Source organism: Polypterus senegalus, chromosome 7 (assembly GCF_016835505.1).
Source record: "Polypterus senegalus isolate Bchr_013 chromosome 7, ASM1683550v1, whole genome shotgun sequence".
NCBI classification, from domain to species: domain Eukaryota; kingdom Metazoa; phylum Chordata; class Cladistia; order Polypteriformes; family Polypteridae; genus Polypterus; species Polypterus senegalus.
Window position 1 is genome coordinate 88,092,786 of NC_053160.1, and position 26,389 is coordinate 88,119,174.

The 26,389-nt window shown below is 37.4% G+C and overlaps 1 protein-coding gene across 4 annotated transcripts in view; it reads left to right on the forward strand.

The window, feature by feature from the left end:
* The window catches only part of prr16 (proline rich 16), a 702,720-nt gene extending 693,569 nt beyond the window's left edge, over positions 1–9,151 (forward strand). For all 4 annotated transcript variants that reach the window (XM_039758985.1, XM_039758988.1, XM_039758986.1 and 1 more), the window contains exon 3: positions 6,898–9,151. The gene's annotated coding sequence lies outside the window, so the exon portion shown is untranslated. The remainder of the gene's footprint in view (positions 1–6,897) is intronic.
* The last annotated feature ends 17,238 nt before the right edge of the window (positions 9,152–26,389 follow it).

The following is a 26,389-nucleotide window of genomic DNA, read 5'->3' on the forward strand; positions in this document are numbered from 1 at the left end:
ATCTTTTTTTCCTCCCTGTCTCTGCCCACAACCAGTTTATTCAATTTCCATATTTGTAAATATTTTTATATTGATGTGCTGTGTTGAGTTGTAAGGCATTTAATTCATTTGTATGATTGTAAGATGGTACTAAATGAATTGTCAGAGGATGTGTTGATTGTTTTCCAACTGCTGGTAGCTCTCCACTTAACTATACATAATAACAAGTCAAAGTGTTCCATCATGGTTGTTAAATAACCATTCAATTGTGTGACCATTAGATATAGAAAAAATGTAGTCTTTGTCCCTAGGGCGACAGCATTTCTAGATATTTTGTCTTTTACCCACCAGCATTGAAAGAGCATGGAAAAAATGCCTTACGACTTATCAACTGCTCAAATTAAGATGAATTAGTAGAAAAAATTATGTTTTATGTTAGAACATTCATATGATAAAACATTTTCATATGCCTGCTTTTGTATAAGTTTCAATTTCAGGATTTAACAGTTTTACATTCTCAAATAAAATGCTGTAGATATGAATGGTCTGTGCCACGGCTTTCTACAATGTGCTATAATTTGTCATCACTAGAAACACGATTTGACTCGACCCAATTTATCCATCACAACAGGTGCAGTCAAAATATTCAACACATAATGCCTTGCATGATCTGACACTTCATCAGAAATGACAGCAGCTGTCTTCTTATCCAGCACTTCCTTCAGTTTCTGCATACATTTTGAGGTAAACATCCTTCAATTGGAAACCACTTGGGATTACATCACCATGTTTACTTGTTTATTTGGAAATTCTTTACTTAGAGGATGGTCTGTGTAGACACTGCAATATTTGCCCCTACATTCATTTTATCTCATGCTTCAGGAAAAATAAAATAACCATACCTCATATTCCACTGTTATTGTCTTGAATACTGAGGTTAATGTTTTGCAATTGTTGCTTCTGGACTACTTAAACCAATGGACCACTATTGGCCTGTGATACTTACTGGTCTTGATGCCTTTTAAAATAGCACTGGACTGATTTTTGCATGCAGCCAATTAGTTTCTTGCAAACAGTTCTATGCAGTTTAATCCCATTTACTTTGATTTTATCAGAATTCGTCTTGTTTTTCTTTACCAGAACTGTAAATACCAAGGGCACAATCTCTGCTTTGTTAAGAAAAATCTTTATACCCGTTCTTGCATTGGTGTCTTCTTGTGAATATTTTCATTAGTAAGCCCAATTGTATTTTTTATTGGGCTACATCCCTCCTAGGCACTGGTCTTTTGCATAGTTAGTTTCTTTTTTGACCAAATCAGAAAATAAGACAGAGTGCCTAGATGATGGGCTTGCCAAGGGTAAGAGCACCATGTATGTGCACAGGGGAGGAAATTTCTCATTGAAAGCCAGTGTCAAATAATTTTGCACCTGGGGGCAGTAAACATTATTTACAAGACAAGTGCCTAAGATGCAAAAGTTAGGAGACACAAGAGAGAGGCTGTGGTGGGATGGCAAGATGTTATTTTTATTCCAGGACAGCTGATGCAGACTTCTTCTTCAAAAGAAAAATGGAGCTGTCTTGGCCTGGCAGCAAACAATTAGAGAGTATGGCTCCTTTAGGAAGACAAGAGAAGAGTGTTCCCAACTGCGACACCTTGTTTTTTTTCATTTCCCTGTTATAGATCACTAGCCATCCCCCGCAGCTTTGCCCGCATATTAATGAAACAGGACAGTGAGGAGAGCCCTGCCTAGCTCTCTACTTCTGATATCACTCTTCCCCGTCTCCTCAGACTGCACCCTCTATCTCAGATTAGTGCGAATATATCGCTCCTGCAAGGGAATTATGATTCTTACCGCAATTAAGGATGTTGCAAAATCAACATGGAATGTTCAAGCAAATTATAGAAAAAAAAGATCTAAATCCATTAAGTAGTTCTCTCATTCGCTAACTAATCGAAGTTAAGGTTACGCCCCAAGGCAGACGTGTAAGTGAGGAGGGCCCCACCCCCTCCCTGCAGCCCGATGAGTCTCTCTTGGATTAACACTAATAAATCGGTACCGCAAGTGAACTATGATACTTAGCGCGATGAGAAAGTCGCAAAATCAACAAAATGTTCTTGAAAATTATAGAAAAAAACCCGATCTAAATCCGTTAATTACTTCTCTTGTGAAAAGCGGACAGATAAGGTCCAAAAATCTGTAAGAAAGTTTGCTCTTGGACCATGAAATTTTTAAAACCATTTCTTAGCGAGCACCTATGGGCCAAGGGTAACCTACTTTCCAAATTTCAAGTCCCAAGTCTTCATGAGTCAGTGGTATTTGGCTTTTATATATATAGATTTGAAACTTCTAAACATAAGGCATGGTTCTTCATATGCATTTTGTAGTAATAATTTAGTTTGTGATTAATACCAATATTCCATTTAATTTTAAGTGTGTTAAATTACCATTTTGTAGCTTCAGCAGTTTGTTACTGGGTTGCTAGGACTTGTGCTGTTTCTAGAGGCACTATGTGCTGTGTCACAATACTCCTCTTTATAACCTCATGGAGTACTCAGTATGGTGTCTGAGATTATGAACTAAATCTTTGAATGGTCGAAACGCCAAAAAACAGTGCAGCAGGGTCTCCACTTCCTTTGGTGAATGAGAAAGGCAAGATTACCTCCCCTCCATTCTAACCACATTCTACAGGGTCACCATTGAGGGCATCCTAACCAGCTGTATCATTGTCTAGTTTGTGGACTCCAGTGTCTCTGAGGTCCTAAAATAGATATTACACACAAAAGAAATGATAATTAGGACCTCTCTGTCTTAGATTAAAGATATCTTTACTAAGCATTGCATCAGTTCAGCCTGCAGCATTGTGGAGAACCATTCCCACCCTTCCCATGGCCTCTTTGTCCCACTTCAATCTGTCAGAAGGTACCATACTATCCAAATCACTTCTACCAAGCTCTGCAACAGTTTGTGCCCCTTAGTGCCACTCAGAACTCCGTGCTGCCCCCACCTCCCCACAGATCTGCTCATAGAAGTTTATTTCTAAGCAGTACATTTGGTACTACTGTTGATTGTATCATTAGTTGTTATTATTTATTGAATTATTTATTACTATCTATTTATTACATATTATTTATGTATTTATTTACCTAATATCTATAATAATACAGTATATTATAGTTTACTTGTCTTACACTTGCCCTTTGTTTATGTATATGTTGCACCACGGTTCTGGGGAACATTACCATACCACTGTATGTTGCCATACTATGTATGGATGGTACAAACATAAAACCAAAAAAGCTTTGTGGTTAACAGCTCACGGCATTCCCTTTCTCAGCTTGGCTTACCTTTTAAGTTCTTGGTTTTGGTGACAACTCATCCTTTGGTTAATGGCTTCTGACAATTCTCATTCAGAATTCATTCATGGTGTTACTTTCTGGTTGCTGATAATGGCATTTCCGAATTTTAGATACTGGCTCCTGTATCAGTCTGTCGATTACATGTTCATTTCCTGGACTGCTTAACATCATCCTCAGAGCTGCGCACTAACTCTGTTGTTAAAACGCACCTAAAAATCAGATGGACCTGCTCCATGCTGTGGTCCAGCCAAACCATATACTCACGTTTGGAATAATACAGAGCTAATTTGGAAACAGAGCCTTTTAAGATGATATTGTGATCTTTTTGGCGCAGGAATACCAATAGCAGGTAAAATGAGCTTTCGCCCAAAATGTCAGTAGCCAAGTAGGGCTGCCTCTTAGTCCAGAATAGATTCCAAAGTTTAGCCCAGATATAACCATGGGATGGAGTTTAAAGCTTCTTCTTGGCAAAAAAACACAGGCTTGGAATTGGGAGGAAATCTGAGGCAAAGGATCACACTTGAGCAAAAGGACATATTTGAGAAAGACTGTGTTGTATGTGGGTGACACACACAGCTTTTTTTTTTCATTCTATTTCCTTAATATGAGGACACTTTCTATTACAAAAGACTACCTTTAATTGAGCCATGGTGCTAAATTATTTTATTTTAATATTTATATGCAGTGCTCTTAGACATTGTGCTATTTTTGAAATTTATGGGATTGTTATGGCTTTGTACAAATGTGTTAACTTTTTTTTTCACTTGGTTTCTTTATTGCCCATGTGGAAGTGATATACTGATATAGCCATTTCACATAACAGTGAACAATTCTTTAAAGTTTATTGTGTCTGAATAATTTTTCGTTACCATGTTAATAATTTGTTAGGCGGCTCAGCAATGCACCACCATATTTCATTGGATGCTGGTCTAGACAATGTTATACCTGTTAATATTTATTTTTATGCTGTATGTTTCCCCATTTTTTCTGCTGGGCTATATTGAATTATGTCCACTAAATTAAAATTACAGTATAGATTGATAGTCACGTTTTTGACTATTCATCAACAAGTCTGAACATTTTATCTACTTACTATGTGTAAAAAGCAAAGAACTAATTGTTTTCAACTAATACTGACAAATACTCCATCGGTATAAAAATGCATAAAGCAATCTTTTGTTGTGATGATTTATTTATTGATGCTTAACTAGGGCACATCATCATCATATTACCATTGAGTGTTTTGGATCTTTCAAACATCAGACACTCTCACCCACATTACCCAGCAGCTTGTACCTTAGCATCAATTTCCCATGGATTTCCTCACTGAATCCAGAGCCACATGGAGGTGTTCTCTGCAACCCCTGTGCCTTTGTAGATGGTTCTTCTCCTTCTTTCCTCTGTGATACCAGGTGCAGAGTATGCCCTGCAGAGAGACTGCCCTGTAAAACCTCTGCCACCTGTCTCCACGGTGATACATCTCACCTTCCAAACTTGTCTGTAGCAGGTGCTGAATAGGCCTCCATATGCTCCTCCCATGGCACAGGAAGCTCCAACATGTACTTCCTAATGCTAGGAGTATGTGTTCTTAGCAATATGCTGTGGAACTTAAATTGCCTGACCATATCTACCCACAGCTGCCAGACCTGTGCTCTGTTTAGCAGTCCTTATGGTATTTTTTTTTTTTTTTGCCGTGGCTTCTCTCCAGGTCTAATGAAGTGGAAGAATGGCCTTGGCTGTTTAGATCTTCAAAATGCAGTGATGGTCTCCAAGATGGTCTTAAGTACCTGATCATGCCACTAAGGATATCAGCCTTCCCCCAAAGCCTGTGGACAGCAGGTCACTATATCATGACAGAGAAGGTAATCTAGATTCTACACCAAACCCCAGAAGTGCAGCTGGACATAGTGTTGGGAAGACATGACATCATACACTGTCTGGACCAAGAACGATGCGATGTGGTTCTGCCCTTCAGAGGTCAGTCCACAAGATCTTTCTCTCCACAATGTATTCTAATCTGGTCCAGGCACCTTGCTGCCTCATCCCTACTGCCCTGATAGATTCCCTCCTTCTCGACTGCTGCACTCACCTTCTCCTGGACCAGTTGCTACTACGCCTCTCCTTGTGACTTGTCATAACAAGGAGTTGAAAGGATTCCAAGACCCACTCTTCTTCTGCTCAATGTTCCCATCAAGTTCCCATGCCATAGCCGTGACTCTGCTTGTGCTACTGTAGTCTCCACTCTCCACTTCCTCCTGTTCTTAACTGCTAACCTGGCCCCTTAGACTTGTATTTGAGTATTCAATTTGTAACTCAGATGATCTTTCACAAAATTATTTGGGACAAGGAACTCTTACTTTAGCCAGAAAAGTAAGCCTTTTTTTGTGAAAAAAAATCTAAAATGTCTTATATGGAGTAAAAAGCACATCTGGCAATGCTACACTGAAGCACAAGTGACAAAAGACAAGCAATCTTTTCTGATTCATCTGAACACTGAAAAGAGAGCTTTCGTGCTTGTGAGACACTGCAGTTCAAATAAGCTGCATAATTGTTTTTAACAATAAATATTTATGTCACTCAATTTAAAGCCTATCAAGAGGCAACAGAAAATAGGTAATCTCTTGCCTATTATATGTTTCCCTCCAAGGTGTCTATTTTGTTGGGCACAAGCAAACACAGTTCTTTATTGATGCATTGTAAAATCAGCTGACCTACTAAAATGTATGGAAAAGAGTAACTCATCTTGAAGAGGAAGTGTATTGATTTAAACGGACCACCAAAAGAAGTTATTCAAAACACTGATTTGTTCAGGGATTGTGCATAACAAGCTATGGAAATGAAGAATTCACTTCCAAATTATATAAACATTTCTCACAATTTGGAGTCATGCTCCTGGCCAATCTTGGGAAAGTATAGGAGAAATTACATAGGAAAGGACTAAGACATTCAGATGCCAGTTTTTCTTTCCCCTTAGGAAGGAACCTGAAATCTCAAGCCTAGGACACATCTTAAAGGAAACACCAGAAGCATTTAAGATTTAACCCAACCTGAAAGGACCACCTTTTTTGGTTACACCTTTGCCATTCTGTGTAAAAATAAATAGCTGCTTAGGGAGTTAATGTCATGATTAACTACAGAATGGATGGAAACTTTGATGAAGAGGCTCTTCTAGGCTCCATTGAAGAGAACACTGACACTGTCAATTATATTAGAAACCCTATACAAAGACGGTTTGATTATTATGTGATTACTTAATTACAGGGATCACTGGTAATCATGGTGTCTAGACATTGATTGACTGAGTTAAAGCTTATTTCAGATGGCTTTTGAATCAAGGTTTGACCCTGGGGCACAAGGTGCCAGGTAAGATGAACATTATTTATATTGTACTGTCTGGGGTAAGAAAAGGAAAAAGCACAAAACTGAATTTCAATGTATTTTGGAAATGTACAGTTTGTTTACACAGTAATATATGCAGATTACATTTCTAAAAGGCAGTCTGGAATATGATTCATAATTCTAACATTCTTCTTTGTCATTTCTTTTGTTTCCCCTGCAGCTCCCTCTGGCTACAAGGCAACACAGCATTTGGAGACATGTCAGTTAATTTTGTTCATTTTGATGCTTCATCATAGCTTCTGTAAGCCATACTTGATTTAGCAACCAATTCTGTGACCTCCTCCAAGCAAAAGAAATCCCTCAAAGCCAGAGCACAACTAATACTGGACTAATCTGCAACAAATCATCTGAGATCCTGCTGTCATAAGCTTAACCTTGACAAATGCTGAATTCTGAAGTTCATTTTTTCCTGAAATTTCAACCACATGGACTTAATCTCTTGTGTTTTCTGTTCAAAATAAATTGCGTCAGACCAACAGCTTGAGGAGCTCAGCAAAAGCAATTAGACTGAAAAAGCCCTAATCTCACAATTTATTATGCTGCCTTTCTAAAATGATAAAATAAACATTCAGACAACAGTTTGAAAAACTCTTTGAAAACCCAGGAGAAAAAGTTATGTGTTTCCGACAGTGGTAAAGCAAATCACTAAGAATGTTGGGGACTAAATTTAAAGTTATCGAAAGAAGATTAACAAAGAGTATTTTCCCAGCAAAAATGCACTGTTAAGCCATAGGAAAAAAAATAAACGAAATTGGCATTGACATCCATATCACTGTTCCATTTGAATATACACACATTTTGGAAAAATGTTCGCAATGCATCTGTTCAGAAACCTGGAGTCTACTGCATCTCAATGGTCTTTTAATATTTGCACTGTCACTTTCGTTCAGGGCAATGATGTGCACAGTCACTTGCACAAATTGCCCTCACAAGGCCATGCAAGTTGTGTCTAACAGGGGTCAATAACTCAAGAAAATTATTTTGCACTCATTTGTTACATCAAGGTTACTTGTCCCTGGGAAAATTGCTCCTTTTGTAGAATAAGAGAAAAAATCAACAATAATTAAAGAAAACAGTAACTTACTGGTATGTTATTTATACAAATGCAGATCTGAAAAGTTCACATTGTTTATGACAAGAAGTGTTAATGTAGTTAAAAATGAAATGTCATCATTAACAGATATTAGAATGATGACCCTGTTCAGGCAGACCTGTAGCAACTGCAAAAAAGCACTTTCATTTAATTATTTTTTTTGTAGGCAACAATGTTATTATTATAGATTGTTTCAGTTCTTTATTGGATTTTTTTTTGTATTCCTCTTCTAGATTATTATAATGCAAGTTATGTACTTAATTATAGCTTGCATTTGTGACATAAAGCTTTAATCAATGTACACACTTTGAATAATTTAATTATATTTCTACTTGTACAACTATACATATATATATCTATTTAAGGGTATTTTATAAGAGATTTTTCAAATATATAAAAGGATATTTTATTACTACAGAGCAGGAATAGCAAAAGAGCTGACTGAAAGTTGATTACTGTAACACGAAGCATAGCCCGTATTCCATTATTATAAAAACAAAAAAAAAATATATATCAATTGCGGTTTTAATATTGCTCATTGTAAGAGAAGCATTTCCTTTATTTTTAATTCTGAAAATTAAGAAGGTTTCGTGTTAAGTTATATTTTTCAATTCAATTAAAGCTGTGATTATGCATTTGTGGTATATGAAAGGCAATTTAATCATAATGCATTACATGCTTATTATTGCAGTTGAAATTTTCATTATTGCATTTTCTTTGAGCTAGTGTGCTTGATATTTAAATATGTATTTCAATGTACAGTTGCAGTTTTTTCTAATGATAACATTCCTCATTATATTAATTGACTTTTGATAATCAAAATGAAACTTGTGTCTGATGCCTTAAAATCCCCTTCCCTATCAGGCACAGCCCTGTAACTAAAAGTAAATAATAACAAGAAGTATACTAAATGCTGTTGGCATCATATATTAATTTTATGATACTTTTAATTTCTACAATAAAAAAACGTACATCTTATGATGTGGGATTTAATGCTTAAAAGCCTAGTTAACTTAACGCTGTCCTTGGTGTTTTGCTTAATTACTAGTGCTTATCTTTCAAAGCTGTCTCTTTCCACGCATCAGAAAGATAAGAAGAATTACTTTTTTTTGCATTGATACATTTATTAACCCAGTACAATAGCAAGCATGAGTATCTTTTTCAAACTAGTGAATTTTCAATTGCCCACTAGTTTTCTTGAGTTGACTGTAGCCAAATGTTATTCTTGCATCACAAATCAATGTTACCACTGTAACTACATGTTCAAATATTGTCCTCTTTGTCTTTATCATTTGTTGTTTATTATTTTATAGCTCCATAATCTTTCTTTGTATTTTTAATACATTAAAGCTGTTTTTTATTCCAAAACCAGTTCGTGATGGCTGCTTATTTGACTTTCAAAACAGATCTTACAGAAACTGAAATTTCAAACTATTTTACATTAATGTGTACCTTTCTGTGCAGTGAAATCACTGATGTATGTCTAGCCAAAAAATGTATTTAAAGAGTTAAGAGCTCCAGCTACTTTGTATATCTACCTTATGAAGCCACGTCTACTGTAAGCCGTAATCATTCTTTTCAAGCAACACCATCCACAGGAGGAGAACCTCAGTCCATCACAGGGCACATTAACTCAATATGAAGTACCAGATTTGATTTAGGTGGATATCCATGAGAATGTGTGAAGAAATGTTAAGTATCTGGATAAAGCACACATTAACATAAGGAGTGTGAATTCACAAAGACAGAGCCCAAGTAAAAAAACAAAATCTTGTTCTTTAATGTTCACCCATCTATACAATACTGAATGTATTTTTCCTAAAATTAAATTTGAGCAAACGGAATACTGATTCTAAAGGTCATATAACTGGTTATGGTTGTTTTGCCTCTTTCTCTTTGGCTATAAATTCAATGGGAACTAGTCAGTAGACCACCTTGACTTGTTTTATTTACTACTAAACATATACTATGTTGATAGGGTAATTTACCATTCAGAGTTATTTCTGCTTTTTCCATGATACTGCTGGGTTAGACTCCAGTCTTGTAACCTTAAAATTCGATCATCTATGGTAGTTTACTAAATCGATGGATAGATGAATTCAGGCAATGAATGAAATAAAACGTTGCTGAGTGACAGTCTGAGTCTGTGGGGAATAAATTAAAGAGAACCAACGAGCAGGTTAAAAGAGGGACCACAGAAGTCATCTATCTGTCAATCTACAGTACTTCATAATTTGGAAGTTGCTGACATGGAGGAATAACAATGACCCCAACCTAACTCTGCCCACCTCTGCCCATTCCGGTCTAAACTAATATAACAACCTGATAGGTGAAGGACTCTGTGCTTCAATTTCAAAGGAGAAATGCATTACTTGTGATGTGCTTATTCATCTACTTGTATAGTACGCCAAGCTTCACCAGTGTCAACAAACTGTTTTTTATCTTGTCTTCGTCAATCACTATACTTTTTTCAATAGATAAATATATACTACTTTCTTTCCCTTTCTATATTACCTTGCATGAGTCTTGGTTGAAAAAATCGGACAAATTTGAACATTATATTGAAAAAACAATATAAAATGCCTTCTTAATAATAATTTTAATTTGTCAGTTAAAAAATGGCAATACACTCAGTATTATGTTCAGTACATCAACACTGGGCTTTTCCTTGCATCAATTCTTTTATGGATAGGCCGAAAAGCATTCTATCCTTAGACCATCTGACCATGCAATGGAAATAAAATCAATAAAAATGTGGAATGTCAACCTCTAGGGGCCAATCCCATTAAATATTTGCTATAAATTTTGATGAGTTAGACAATCCACTAAATGACTAGAACTGTCAGTTTTAATCAAATTTAGTGGAAGACTACAGAACATCTGGATTCAATATGTCTTGACCATCATTGTAATTAGATGTTCACAAATGTATAGCAGCAAAAGGCACCTTGGAATGCTTCTGTAAAGGCTGGCAGCCCACATTTAGGGCTTTAAATTGAAATATCTATGAGCCCTTAAAAGAGTCTTGCACATTTTACAATGCAGACAGTTTGCACCCATCTATACAATACTGAATGTATTTTTGCTAAAATGAAATTTGAGCAAACTGAATACTGATTCTAAAGGTCATATAACTGTTTATGGTTGTTTTGCCTCTTTCTCTTTGGCTATAAATTCAATGGGAACTGAATACTGAGTCAAAACACTATGGATTGTGGTCAAGAGTGCAATGCGTCTTTTACTTTGGATGCTCTAAATTCATTGAGAACACAACAGGGACGCTAAGGGTTTACAAGACAGATCTGTGAAATTATTCAAATACAAAATCTGTGCTCTGTATGTGTGGAGAATACTGTTAAGGAAGACAAAGTTGCATTTACAAAAAAAAAGACTGATGTATAATTTGGAGATAAGCAACAACAACAATTCATTTTTTGTTTATCCCAAAATTGCACAAAGAATTCCTTGGTGAGCTTCAGCAGGCCCTGTTTCTTGACAGCCCCCCATCCTTGACTCGCTAAGAAGACAAGAAAAAGCTTTCAGAGAGAGACCCCGCTCCAGGTAGGTTGGACGTGCAATGGATATCAAAGAATGGGGTAAATACAATACACAAAACAGAACACAAGTAATCCACTTCACAGAGCTAGATGGTCAGTCTATCATTACCACCCCAAAAATACAATACAGAAGTACAATAGTAATAATACAATATACAAAGCAAAATACAAGAATAGATGATATCATATGTAAGGAATCGGATTTATTCTGAGTCCTATAGACCTCCCCCAAAGAGCTGCCTCCCCCCTACTGGGCCAACCAATCTGATGAAAGGACCCTTCTACCCTATGATTCCAGTAATCCTTTATCAGAGATGACTTTTCCATAGGCAGTAGAGCAGTGGCACCAAGTAGAGAAACCAAGTAAGTGAGTGTTAGTAATAAATTATAAATATCATATTAATATTGTTTTAGAACTAATTACTAAAAACAAAGATGTGGTATGCACAGCTAATCAGCAGCTCTAGTCTGAGTATATTAAACTGAAGTAGTGAGTCTTCAACCAGGATTGAAAAGCTCAGACTAAAGGGGCACCTCTTATATTAGTAGCCAGATCATTCCAAAGCTTTAGAACCCTGTAACTAAAGGTTCAACCTCCCACTGTTATTTTATTAATGCTTGGAATCATAAGCAGGATGTGATCTTGAGATCTTAATGTGTGCTCAGATATACAAGTAATGATAAGTTCAGATAATTAAGCCGTACCTTAGTCATTTAAAACTTGATACGTTAAAGGTAGGATTTTGAAATCTGCCCTAAACTTAACCGGGAGGGATTTAAGAACTGATGAAATGTGTTCATATTTTCTTTTCTTGTAAAAATTCTTGCAGCAGCTTTTTCAATTAACTGAAAGCTATATAAAACAAAATTTGAACATCCAGTGAACATAGCAGTAGTCAATTCTAGTAGAAATAAATGCATTAATTAATTTTTCAGTATCAAGCATCCTTCTATATAAAAGCGGTCGGGATTGTCCTTCCGTCCCGTGAGTGCTACGCAGGCGCGGAGTTTCACACACACCTCGTCTATTTTGCAATGCACGATGGGATTTGTAGTTTCGTTTTTCCAGGTAAAAGATGATTTTCTACTCCAGACTGTGCGATATCTTCTTCTTCTTTCTTACTATATAAAAGCGGTCGGGATTGTCCTTCCGTCCCGTGAGTGGAAAGTGTAGCGGTATTCCGCTTATCACAGACTTACTACTTGCAGCTTGCGGTACGAAGCGACATGATGTGAGCAGAGTTCTGGTGCTCCCATCGTTCCCTTGCTTTTGTGCGCGATACGCTGGAAAAATAGACAAAAATATGTCTCTGGAAATAATTAATGTTGATGGAGTACAAATGCCTCACCGCGTAGTAAATATCAGGGGGGTTCAAAAGGGCGACCTCAATATAGAAAAAAAGTTTAAATTTCATCGCAAAAATAACAGAAACTACGAGTATTAAGGTAATACCACTCAAATGCAATATAACCAAATTAATGAGTTTGTATAAAATATCAAATTGATCTACATATTGAATTGCCTTAAGAAGTGGTCAACTTAAAAGTCGGTCGCCTTAAAAGGCGGGTCAGCCTAGTATTTAGAAAACACCTTAATTTTCCAACATTTTTAAAATTGAAAAAATATGTTTTGGTATATTTTGTAATGTACTCTTTAAATAACACGCTATTGTTAAATATAACACCTAGACTGAGGGTTGAATCAGTAAAATTAATGGTGATTCTAACTGAGTTAAATAATGAGAAAATATTGTTGTGATCAGAATCGTTCCCTCTAATAATTAACATCTCTGTTTTATCAGTGTTTAAAGACAAGTAGTTCACATCCATCTATTCATTTAATTTCACTAGCACATCTAATTAAGGACAACATTGGAGAAGCTAAAAGAGAGGTATAACTGGGAGTCATCTTCATAACAACATAATGTTTTCTAATGATAGATCCCAGTGGAAGCATGTAAAGTGAAAACAGTAAAGGTGCCAATACTGAGCCATGTGGGACACCATATTTCACTTCTGTGGACAATGAGAGTACTGTCAGCACATTTTTGGAATCGATTTGATAAATAAGAACTAAACCAGGCAAGGGCATTCTCTTTAAGTTTAATGCCACTTTATTCCACCAAAAAATCTGCCCACCGCAAAAAGGATTTTCATACATATTTGTTGAAGAATGTGCTCACCAACCTATTATTCCAGAAGTTATACTTTCAGACTGTGGACCTCAATTTTTATCTTACTTTTGAAGATACATTTACCATATACAGGTGCCGGTCATAAAATTAGAATATCATGACAAAGTTGATTTATTTCAGTAATTCCATTCAAAAACTGAAACTTGTATATTAGATTCATTCATTACACACAGACTGATGTATTTCAAATGTTTATTTCTTTTAATTTTGATGATTATAACTGAATACTAATGAAAGTCCCAAATTCAGTATCTCAGAAAATTAGAATATAAATTAAGACCAATGCAAAAAAAGGATTTTTAGAAATTTTGGCCAATTGAAAGGTATGAACATGAAAAGTATGAGCATGTACAGCACTCGGCAATGCGGCGTGGCATGGAGTCGATCAGTCTGTGGCACTGCTCAGGTGTTATGAGAGCCCATGTTGCTCTGATAGTGGCCTTCAGCTCTTCTGAATTGTTGGGTCTGGCATATTGCATCTTCCTCTTCACAATACCCCATAGATTTTCTATGGGGTTGAGGTTAGGCGAGTTTGCTGGCCAATCAAGAACAGGGATACCATGGTCCTTAAACCAGGTACTGGTAGCTTTGGCACTTTGTGCAGGTGTCAGGTCCTGTTGGAAAATGAAATCTGCATCTCCATAAAGTTCGTCAGCAGCAGGAAGCATGAAGTGCGCTAAAACTTCCTGGTAGACGGCTGCGTTGACCTTAGACCTCAGAAAACACAATGGACCAACACCCGCAGATGACATGGCACCCCAAACAATCACTGGCTGTGGAAACTTTACACTGGACTCCAAGCAATGTGGATTCTGTGCCTCTCCTCTCTTCCTCCAGACTCTGGGACCTTTGATTTCCGAAGGAAATGCAAAAATTACTTTCATTAGAGAACATAACTTTGGACCACACAACAGCAGTCCAGTCGAGACGCTTCTGACGCTGTCTCTTGTTCAAGAGTGTCTTGACACAAGGAATGCGACAGCTGAAACCCATGTCTTGCATACGTCTGTGCGTGGTGGTTCTTGAAGCACTGACTCCAGCTGCAGTCCACTCTTTGTGAATCTCCCCCACAGTTTTGAATGGGTTTTGTTTCACAATCCTCTCCAGCGTGCGGTTATTCCTATTGCTATAGGTTATGCCCTATTTTTCTACCACATCTTGTCCTTCCCTTCGCCTCTCTATTAATGTGCTTGGACACAGAGCTCTGTGAACAGCCAGCCTCTTTAGCAATGACCTTTTGTGTCTTGCCGTCCTTGTGCAAGGTGTCAATGGTCATCTTTTGGACAACTGTCAAGTCAGCAGTCTTCCCCATGATTGTGTAGCCTACAGAACTAGACTGAGAGACCATTTAAAGGCTTTTGCAGGTGTTTTGAGTTAATTAGCTGATTAGAGTGTGGCACCAGGTGTCTTCAATATTGAACCTTTTCACAATATTCTAATTTTCCGAGATACTGAATTTGGAACTTTCATTAGTTGTCAGTTATAATCATCAAAATTAAAAGAAATAAACATTTGAAATACATCAGTCTGTGTGTAATGAATGAATCTAATATACAAGTTTCACTTTTTGAATGTAAATAACTGAACTAGATCAACTTTGTCATGATATTCTAATTTTATGACCGGTATCTGTATACTCGTGGATAAGTTCTCCCACGGATAAGTCGGGACTTGGTTTTATCATATAATTTCTGGTATTTTATAATGTCGGTCATATAAGTCGAATGCAGAAAAATCACACTATTGTTCAATGAGATTATGATTTGCTAACACCCACCTGAGAGAGTAACTACGGAGCACACTGCCTTTTTTTCTATGTGGGTGCGGCAATGCGCTGTATCGGCGCATGCTCTTAACCTCTATCTCTGTATATGTGTATATACATATACATATATATATATATATATATATATATATATATATATATATATATATATATACATATACATATATATATATATATATATATATATATATATACATATATCTATACTAATAAAAGGCAAAGCCCTCACTCACTCACTCACTCACTGAATCACTCACACTGACTCATCACTAATTCTCCAACTTCCCATGTGGGTGGAAGGCTGAAATTTGGCAGGTTCATTCCTTACAGCTTCCTTACAAAAGTTGGGCAGGTTTTATATCGAAATTCTACACGTAATGGTCATAACTGGAAGCAGTTTTTCTCCATTTACTGTAATGGAGATGAGCTTCAATGCCGTGGGGGCGGAGTTTCGTGTGACATCATCACGCCTCCCACGTAATCACGCAGTACATAGAAAACCAGGAAGACCTCAAAAAAGCGCTGAAGAAAACATGCATTATATAATTGAGAAGGCAGCGAAACAATAAGAAGTGAGCGAGTGACATATACAACCATATTCATGAGTTCTGCTACTTCGGAAACAAAGCACGATGTAAACCTACACTTTAAATTAAGTTCATAGACAGGCTGCGCTGGCGTTTGTAATTTAGTGCCTGCCCATATAAGGCCGTCCGTCAGCGGCAATCCAATAGCAAACTGCCACGGGTAAATATTCACGGGTGAAGGACTGTGTTTATGGAGAGGAAGATGAGATGGTCAGGGTGGTGTTTGACACAAACTCAGCGAAACTGCGAGAGAAAGTTTTAAGTGCCAGGACTAAGGTAACATTAAATAAATCTATGGATATAGCACGAGATGGCACCAGCACAGCTGGGAACCTTCGATGCAAGTACACCGAGCGGCTCACGTGAACTGACGCAGTGCAGAGATAAAAGGCAACAGTTCCAAAGAGCGCTGAACAAAAACCGAATTACACAATTGAAAAGGCAGCAAAAAATATGAAGCGTCTGATAAGCATATTCATAAATGCAGCTACTGTGGAAACAAAGCACATGGTGGAAAAAGTCAATGCCCCGCTAAAGGAAGACAGTGTAAAAAAAACCCGTGCATGCAGTGTGTCAGGTCTCAGATAAATAAGAAGACGAGCTGTTTATTGATGCAGTAAGAAACAAATCGATGAATGAAACCTGTCATCTTTACACGATTGACAAACACGGAATGTAACTTGAACACAACACATCCTACAAATACGAACCTGATTGAAAGAAATAATGATAATCAAATCCTTGATGACAGCAACACTCAGTAACACTCACAAAACAAATACTGTATATTGACAGTCATGTTACGTTATTTTTAAAATGTTCCCTTTTCTTTTTCTACCTTTTTTAACACACTACTTCTCCGCTGTGATACGCGGGTATATATATATATGTATATATATATATATCCCGATCTACATACTCGAATAATGGATACTTTATTCGCCATCAATGATTGTTTTGGTAAAGCCATACTCAGTGTATTCATTAGATGAGCGGTAAAAAGTAAGAGCGAGGGAGGATGACTCATTGAGGCATGCAGGCTGTAGTCTGGCGTCAACTCTATCTGAATTGCGCGATCACATTTGAAAAATATATCTTTTCAAGTTCTATTTAGTCCATATGTGTCAAACTCAAAGGGCCACATCCGCCCCGTGTAATTATATCCGCCCGAGATCATTTTATATACTGTATTATTGTTATTAAAGCCCGGGTATATGAAGCGCTGGTAACACAATAAACTACAGATCCCATAATGCAGCGCTTCAGCTGCCTTGCCAACTTACCGCTTACTAGAGTTATTGCACTGAGTTTGCACGGCGCTTTGGTGACTTTGAAGAACAAAAAGTCCGTCTACATGCGGCTCGAACCTTGTGCATGTTTGGTAGCACATATCTGTGTGAGAAGCTCTTCTCAGTGATAAAGACTAACAAAACAGCACACAGGAGTCGCCTCACTGATGAGCACCTGCAATCCATCCTGAGAATCTCCACAACACAGAACCTCACACCAAACAGAAACGAACTTGTGGCCAAAAAAAGATGCCAGGCGTCCAGCTCTAAAATGACATATGAGCAAAGACAACTGAATGATTTGATTTGTTATTGCACGTAAGAGCGGAGTCAACCGTTTAACAAACAGCGTATTGCACTGATCTGAAATAGCTGTGTGTGTATATATGTAGATATGTACTGTATGTATATGTATATATATGTTTATATATGTGTGTGTGTATGTATGTATATATATATATATGTAAATATGTGTATATGTATAGATATGTATATATATATATATATGTTTATGTGTGTGTGTGTAAATATATATATATATATATATATATATATATGACAACAGCACTCATCACTCACAACAGTGACAAAACAATTACATTGACAATCAGGTTACGTTATTTTCAAAATGTTTCCTTTTCTTTTCATTGCTTCTTTAACACACTACTCTCACGCTGCAGCGCTGGTTTTTTAGTATATATATATATATATATATATATATATATATATATATATATATATATATATATATATACATATATATATATATATATATATATATATATATATATGTATATATATCTATACTAATAAAAGGCAAAGCCCTCACTCACTCACTCACTCACTCACTCATCACTAATTCTCCAACTTCCCGTGTGGGTGGAAGGCTGAAATTTGGCAGGTTCATTCCTTACAGCTTCCTTACAAAAGTTGGGCAGGTTTCATTTCGAAATTCTACGCGTAATGGTCATAACTGGAAGCTGTTTTTCTCCATTTACTGTAATGGAGATGAGCTTGAACGCCGTGGGGAGTTTCGTGTGACATCATCACGCCTCCCACGTAATCACGCAGTACATAGAAAACCAGGAAGACCTCCAAAAAGCACTGAAGAAAACATGCATTATATAATTGAGAAGGCAGCAAAACAATAAGAAGCGAGCGAGTGACATATACAACCATATTCATAAGTTCTGCTACTTGAAACAAAGCACGATGTAAACCTACACTTTAAATTAAGTTCATAGACAGGCTGCGCTGGCGTTTGTAATTTAGTGCCTGCCCATATAAGGCCGTCCGTCAGCGGCAATCCAATAGCAAACTCCACTAAATATTCACGGGTGAAGGACTGTGCTTATGCAGAGGAAGATGAGATGGTCAGGGTGGTGTTTGGCACAAACTCAGCGAAACTGCGAGAGAAAGTTTTAAGTGCCAGGACTAAGGTAACATTAAATACAGCCATGGACATAGCACAAGATGGCACCAGCACAGCTGGGAACCTTCGATGCATGTACACCGAGTGTCTCACGTGAACTGACGCAGTGCACAGCCAACAAGCAACAGTTGCAAAGAGCGCTGAACAAACACCGAATTACACAATTGAAAAGGCAGCAAAAATATGAAGCGTCTGATACATACAAGCATATTCATAAATCCAGCTACTGGAAACAAAGCACATGGTGGAAAAAGTCAATGTCCTGCTAAAGGAAGACAGTGTAAAAAAACCCGTGCATGCAGTGTGTCAGGTCTCAGATAAAGAAGAAGACGAGCTGTTTATTGATGCAGTAAGAAACGAATCGATGAATGAAACCTGTCATCTTTACAGCGATTGACAAACACGGAATGTAACTTGAACACAACACATCCTACAAATACGAACCTGATTGAAAGAAATAATGATAATCAAATCCTTGATGACAGCAACACTCAGTAACACTCACAAAACAAATACTGTATATTGACAGTCATGTTACGTTATTTTAAAATGTTCCCTTTTCTTTTTCATAGCTTTTTAACACACTACTTCTCCGCTGCGATACGCGGGTATATATATATATGTATATATATATCCCGATCTACATACTCGAATAATGGATACTTTATTCGCCATCAATGATTGTTTTGGTAAAGCCATACTCAGTGTATTCATTAGATGAGCGGTAAAAAGTAAGAGCGAGGGGAGGATGACTTATTGAGGCATCCAGGCTGTAGTGGCGTCAACTCTATCTGAATTGCACGATCACATTTAAAAAAATATATCTTTTCAAGTTCTATTTAGTCCATATGTGTCAAACTCAAGGGCAGCGGGCCACATCCGCCCGGCGTGTAATTATATCCGCCCCGAGATCATTTTATATACTACATTATTGTTATTAATGGCCCGGGTATATGAAGCGCTGGTAACACAATAAACTACAGATCCCATAATGCAGCGCTTCAGCTGCCTTGGTCGAACACTTACCGCGTTAATAAAGTCTAGCTTATGATGCTGCAAGTTATTGCGAAGCTAGCTCACACGATGCTGAAGAGAAAAGTTGATTCTGAAAATAGAGCCTTTAAAACCGATGGGAGGCTGAGTATATGTTTACTGAACCCGTGTGTCTCATTTGTGGAGCTAATGTGGCTGTAATTACAGAATTTAATCTAAGGCGGCACTATGAGACAAGACATCAGGGTAACCTTAAAGCCCTGAATGCAATGCAGAAGATACAGAAAGCAGAAGAATTAAATAAGAATCTGACACTTCAGCGGACATTTTTACCCGTGCACAATCACAAAGTGATTTCAAGTGAAGCTGCTTTTATGGGAGACACAAATGCACCAGTGCAACTTGCCCCACTTTCCCTGTTGCCAAGTAATGTTGAACCAAGTCGTCACTACGGTGTTCCCAAATCGCACTTTGCTGATAAACTGGCGCACTGAGTTTGCACGGCGCTTTGGTGACTTTGAAGAACAAAAAGTCCGTCTACATGCGGCTCGAACCTTGTGCATGTTTGGTAGCACATATCTGTGTGAGAAGCTCTTCTCAGTGATAAAGACTAACAAAACAGCACACAGGAGTCGCCTCACTGATGAGCACCTGCAATCCATCCTGAGAATCTCCACAACACAGAACCTCACACCAAACAGAAACGAACCTGTTGCCAAAAAAAGATGCCAGGCGTCCAGCTCTAAAATGACATATGAGCAAAGACAACTGAATGATTTGATTTGTTATTGCTGAAAGGAACACATTTTATTTATATTTCCAGGTTTTGTTATGCAGCATGTTCATATTTGAATTTGTATAATTTTGACAGGATATATTTTTATGGAGAGCAAAATCTTTTGGGATATTTAAAATCTAAGTTTATTTTTTATATAAAATTACATAAGAGTAAAGAAATTTGAATGTTTGTTCTTTTAAAGTTTACTTTATTTCTAACTTGTATAATTTAGACAGGATATATTTTTATGGAGAGCAAAATATTATAAGTTGTTTAAGGTTTGAGTTGATTTATTCAGGAATAATATTCCTGTCTGTTTTACCATTCCTACCAAAGATATTTCTGTCGACTAAATAAAAATTCCTTCTATTTAAAATTTAAATAGAACTTGAACAAATCGATAGTTCATAATATCCACGCAGACTTGCACGTAAGAGCGGGAGTTATCCGTTTTAACAAGCAGCGTATTGCACTGATCTGAAATAGCTGTGTGTGTATATATGTAGATATGTATGTATATGTATATATTGTTTATATATGTGTGTGCGTATGTATGTATGTGTGTATGTATATGTATGTGTATATATGTAGATATATATATATGTACTAGCAAAATACCAGCCATATGGAGAAGTAGTGTGTTAAAGAAGCAATGAAAAGAAAAGGAAACATTTTGAAAATAACGTAACCTGATTGTCAATGTAATTGTTTTGTCACTGTTGTGAGTGATGAGTGTTGTTGTCATATATATATATATATATATATATATATATATATATATATATATATATATATATTTACACACACACACAAACATATATATATATACATATCTATACATATACACATATATACATACATATATATATCTACATACAGTGGTGTGAAAAACAATTTGCCCCCTTCCTGATTTCTTATTCTTTTGCATGTTTGTCACGCAAAATGTTTCTGATCATCAAACACATTTAACCATTAGTCAAATATAATACAAGTAAACACAAAATGCAGTTTTTAAATGATGCTTTTTATTATTTAGGGAGAAAAAAATCCAAACCTACATGGCCCTGTGTGAAAAGTAATTGCCCCCTTGTTAAAAATAACCTAACTGTGGTGTATCACACCTGAGTTCAATTTCCGTAGCCATCCCCAGGCCTGATTACTGCCACACCTGTTTTAATCAAGAAATCACTTAAATAGGAGCTGCCTGACACAGAGAAGTAGACCAAAAGCACCTCAAAAGCTAGACATCATGCCAAGATCCAAAGAAATTCAGGAACAAATGAGAACAGAAGTAACTGAGATCTATCAGTCTGGTAAAGGTTATAAAGCCATTTCTAAAGCTTTGGGACTCCAGCGAACCACAGTGAGAGCCATTATCCACAAATGGCAAAAACATGGAACAGTGGTGAACCTTCCCAGGAGTGGCCGGCCGACCAAAATTACCCCAAAGACGCAGAGGCGACTCATCCGAGAGGTGACAAAGACCCCAGGACAACATCTAAAGAACTGCAGGCCTCACTTGCCTCAATTAAGGTCAGTGTTCACGACTCCACCATAAGAAAGAGACTGGACAAAAACGGCCTGCATGGCAGATTTCCAAGGCGCAAACCACTGTTAAGCAAAAAGAACATTAGGGCTCGTCTCAGTTTTGCTAAGAAACATCTCAATAATTGCCAAGACTTTTGGGAAAATACCTTGTGGACTGATGAGATAAAAGTTGAACTTTTTGGAAGGCAAATGTCCCGTTACATCTGGCGTAAAAGGAACACTGCATTTTAGAAAAAGAACATCATACCAACAGTAAAATATAGTGGTGGTAGTGTGATGGTCTGGGGTTGTTTTGCTGCTTCAGGACCTGGAAGGCTTGCTGTGATAGATGGAACCATGAATTCTACTGTCTACCAAAAATCCTGAAGGAGAATGTCCGCCATCTGTTCGTCAACTCAAGCTGAAGCGATCTTGGGTGCTGCAACAGGACAATGACCCAAAACACACCAGCAAATCCACCTCTGAATGGCTGAAGAAAAACAAAATGAAGACTTTGGAGTGGCCTAGTCAAAGTCCTGACCTGAATCCAATTGAGATGCTATGGCATGACCTTAAAAAGGCGGTTCATGCTAGAAAACCCTCAAATAAAGCTGAATTACAACAATTCTGCAAAGATGAGTGGGCCAAAATTCCTCCAGAGCGCTGTAAAGACTCATTGCAAGTTATCAGAAACACTTGATTGCAGTTATTGCTGCTAAGGGTGGCCCAACCAGTTATTAGGTTCAGGGGGCAATTGCTTTTTCACACAGGGCCATGTAGGTTTGGATTTTTTCTCCCTAAATAATAAAACCATCATTTAAAACTGCATTTTGTGTTTACTTGTGTTATATTTGACTAATGGTTAAATGTGTTTGATGATCAGAAACATTTTGTGTGACAAACATGCAAAAGAATAAGAAATCAGGAAGGGGCAAATAGTTTTCACACCACTGTATATACACACACATATATACACACAAATACATATATATATATATACATACATACACACACACATATATAAACATATATATACATATACATACATATCTACATATATACACAGACAGCTATTTCATTATCAGTGCAATACGCTGTTTGTTAAAACGTTGACTCCGCTCTTACGTGCAATAACAAATCAAATCATTCAGTTGTCTTTGCTCATATGTCATTTTAGAGCTGGACGCCTGGCATCTTTTTTTGGCCACAAGTTCGTTTCTGTTTGCTGTGAGGTTCTGTGTTGTGGAGATTCTCAGGATGGATTGCAGGTGCTCATCAGTGAGGCGACTCCTTTGTGCTGTTTTGTTAGTCTTTATCACTGAGAAGAGCTTCTCACACAGATATGTGCTACCAAACATGCACAAGGTTCGAGCCGCATGTAGACAGACTTTTTTTGTTCTTCAAAGTCACCAAAGCGCCGTGCAAACTCAGTGCGCGCAATAACTCTAGCCGCAATAACTTGCAGCATCATAAGGTAGACTTGATTAACGGTAAGTGTTCAGCAAGGCAGCTGAAGCGCTGCATTATGGGATCTGTAGTTTATTGTGTTACCAGCGCTTCATATACCTGGGCCATTAATAACAATAATACAGTATATAAAATGATCTCATGGGCGGATATAATTACACGCCGGGCGGATGTGGCATGCGCCCTTGAGTTTGACACATATGGACTAAATAGAACTTGAAAAGATATATTTTTTCAAAAAGGCAAAAAATCTTTTTAGATTAAAGAATATATTTAAACAAAATTAAAACAATTTAGGAAAAGTGTTTAAAAAAGAAAAAGGGGGCTTTTTAAAAAAGAAAGACTGTTATCATTTGTTTGGAGTGATTATGAAATTGTTTATCAAGATTTTAAAACAAATTTCTTAACATCCTAAATTTGAATGTTGTGAAGTAATTGTTCAATCCTTAAAAACAGTTTCATTTAAGCACTCACCACAAAAACAGCTTGGCTTTTTCTTTTTTTGAGAAATGCCCCTTTTAATTTTTAACTTCAATTTCCGAAAGGCCCAAAAATTTTAATTTAAAACGATCTTCTTTAAAAATCTTTAAATTTAGTCGATTTGTTGGAACCATTTTTAATGTTTAATTAAAGCGGAAAAAGTTTAAGAGCCGATGATACTTAAGCTCAGTGTAAATGCCTTTAACCAATCCTAAAAAACCGCCTATAAACATAACTTTAAACCATTATTTACGGCAAACCAAGGGGATTTGAAAAAGATTATGTTAATCCACTGAGTTTTATATATTTTTTAGTTTTAGGCATTTTAAAAGGGGAAACCCCAATAAAAAGATCCTTAACAATTTTGGTAATTCCCCAGTTTTAAAAAGGGTTTTAAATTTTCTTATAAAAAATTGAGCTACTGCTCCGGATGCTGGAGGTATTTTCTAGTAAGGTTATATATAATTTGTAAGGGGCAGAGACAGTTATTGGGTTTTTTGGGAAATTTCTAAACAAAACACAAGGTCAAATCTAAACTTAGAAGCATAGGGACACCACTTAAGGGCCCCGAAATAAGAGGAGCGAAAATAAAGGGAAACTGAACCCAAAAGGGAATTTTGGCACAAGATGCAGAAGGCGTTTGAGCCCCGCACCAGGTACAAGGCCTTTTCCCCGTGAAGGAAGCAGAGGGAAGGTTTCCCAAATTTCCCCGGGGTAAATGGTTCCATGGATTTACTCCTTGGGTCTTTGGCAAGAAAAAAAAATCCTAGCCCGGAAACCTGTCAGGGGGGGACTAACGGAAATTTCCATAATAGAGACACGGCAGCCGAAAAAGGGGCCCCTATGACAGGAACCTTACTAATCCAGGAACCACCTACCCAAAAACGACTTTTGGCAAATCCAGGGTCAATGATAGCAAAAGAGCGAATGGGGATGTAGCGAAAGGGGCACTTTGTTAATTTCCAAAGGTTTTTATGCCGCTGCGGTCCGATTTGTTTTTGGACATAATTGGGCAATCTTTTGGGTAGGAAATCAAGGGTTTTTTTTTCTAAGAGTAAAAAAGACCTGGTTTTAAATCCCTTGGGGTTCTTTAGTCATGAACGGTTTTTGGCAAAAATTTTTAATTGTTAAGGGGGGTTTTTTTTAGGAATAATTTTCTGCTTTTAACAACCCAAACGGGATAAATAAAACCAAAATTTAAATTTTTGGAACTGGCGGGAAATTTTAAATCCCTACTTTACCCCCGTGGCCCCATTTCCTTTCCCCAAAATAGCTTAAATTTGGCTTATCAAAAACCCTTGGGTTTGCGGGTTGTTTTTTAAAAGTTAAAAGTGGCATGAGTAGATGTTAATGTTGGATAATGAAATAAAAAGGGAAGCAAATAAGGCTTGGAGCGAATCTATTAAAGAGTTTAAGAGAAAAGGAAGCCCAAAAGGAGGGCCTTGTAATGATTGTTTTCCTTGGGAGTGTAGGTGTTTTTCCTTTTAAATTTAATAATTTAAAATAATTTTTATTTCAAAACAATATGAATTTTCACCCCTCAAATCACAATTCCTTTTTAGGTCGACTTGGAACAAATTAGCCCCTATCATTACAATCAGGCCCTCGTTTGGGGCAACATGGGTGACCAACTATGTCTTTAAATTTTGTCCAAGTAAAAAAAGTTTTCCCCGTTTTAAATGTGCTTTTTCGGATTGGGAGAAAATCCACCTTCCCGGCAAAGATTCCTTAAAAAAGGTCCCGGTATGCCACCACCTGGAATTTTGTGTTTGGCTAACTCCCCCGTTATCAAGATCATTAAGGAGTTTTCTTTTGAAAGAGAGTGACCTAAGGGACCTAAGCCCTCTATCTCCCGCCAACAGGGAATGAGGACTACTGGTCCAAAGGTTGGGTTTAAAATTTCAAAACTTTCTCCCAACCCGTGGGGCCTTCCAATGGCAACAGGAATGGAGGTGGGACCCCCAATGCCGGCCGGCCAAAAACCCAGGCCGGGGGCGAAAACCTCTGCGGGTTGCAAAGAGCCCGGCCTTTTTAAAATCGGTCTTTTTTCTTGGGAGTTGTTCAACTCAAAATAAGGAGGGAAGACCTGGCCTCCAGCCCTTTTGGGATGTCCAGGATCCCGGGTTTGCAAGAAAATTAGGGGCCTGAGGCCTGTGGTACTCCGGTGGGAAAAACCGTGGAGGAGTTGACTTTTTAGGTGCCTCTGACTAAAGGAACACTGCTTTAAGGGAAATCCTTTAACCAACCGTAGTTTGGGGTCCTGTGTGAAAAGTAATTGCCCCTTGTTAAAAAATAACCTAACTGTGGTGTATCACACCTGAGTTCAATTTCCGTAGCCATCCCCAGGCCTGATTACTGCCACACCTGTTTTAATCAAGAAATCACTTAAATAGGAGCTGCCTGACACAGAGAAGTAGACCAAAAGCACCTCAAAAGCTAGACATCATGCCAAGATCCAAAGAAATTCA